This window comes from Gavialis gangeticus, unplaced genomic scaffold (assembly GCF_001723915.1).
Source record: "Gavialis gangeticus isolate Ggan-Ray unplaced genomic scaffold, GavGan_comp1, whole genome shotgun sequence".
Classification (NCBI taxonomy): domain Eukaryota; kingdom Metazoa; phylum Chordata; order Crocodylia; family Gavialidae; genus Gavialis; species Gavialis gangeticus.
In genome coordinates, this window is record NW_017729022.1 from 142,600,491 (window position 1) to 142,601,390 (window position 900).

Sequence of the window (900 nt, forward strand, 5' to 3'; positions counted from 1 at the left end):
AAATCTGCTTATACAAAGGGGGGGGGGGGCTTTCTCAGTAGCCAATGTGTTAGCTTCAAGAGACTGCCTTTCCAATAATCAGTCAGTCTCTTGTGCTCATGCTCTCTTTCTCTTGCTTTATTACCTTGGAATGTCCTTCAGTGGACTTTCATTAATTCTGAATATCAGAATGTGTTCTGTTTTAGTGCATGACTACATTTACATAGTAAAGTAGTTGAAAATCCTCTTCAAACATACATAGTTTTAATCTTTTATGTTTTTGTTATCAGACACACTTCATTAACAAATGTACTCCTGTGCAAAGACACAGGAACTATTCTTATAGGTAGATTCTTTGATTAGTTGCACTGCAATTCTGACCTTGATAGCAGATGCATTCTGTAGGAATTTATAAAGGAGCACACTCCTGTTTAGTAAAACAATGACATCTCCAGTGGCACTGCACTAAGGTTAAACTGGGGCAGAGTTTGGCTTGATACCTTGAAACCACTATTGAGTCATAGTAAATGAAAGAACAAAAGAGAAGCACACCCAGAAAGTCTTAGAAGTAAATCTAGTCCTTGTTTACTATAGGAAGCATCTGAAATACTCAGTACCTGTATGTTAACATTTTGCCAGAACACTTGTGTTGAATCAGGTGTTGATCCACAGCGGTCTGCATGTGGCAGGGCAGGCCTTGAATTGATTGGCAGAAGCTGACTATGATATAGGAGTATCCTCCAGCCCTTTAATTCTCCAAGTGGCACCAGTTACCATGTTGATGTTGTGTACATGGGAGACTAAGTGCCTGGTGTTGGTTAAGTGTTGGTTAAATGTTGGAAAAACAGCCAAGCTTGATCTGTGTAGGGTTGTGTGAATGCAGCACTCCCAAGTAGTTGTTCCCTCCCAAGAGGAGGAAAT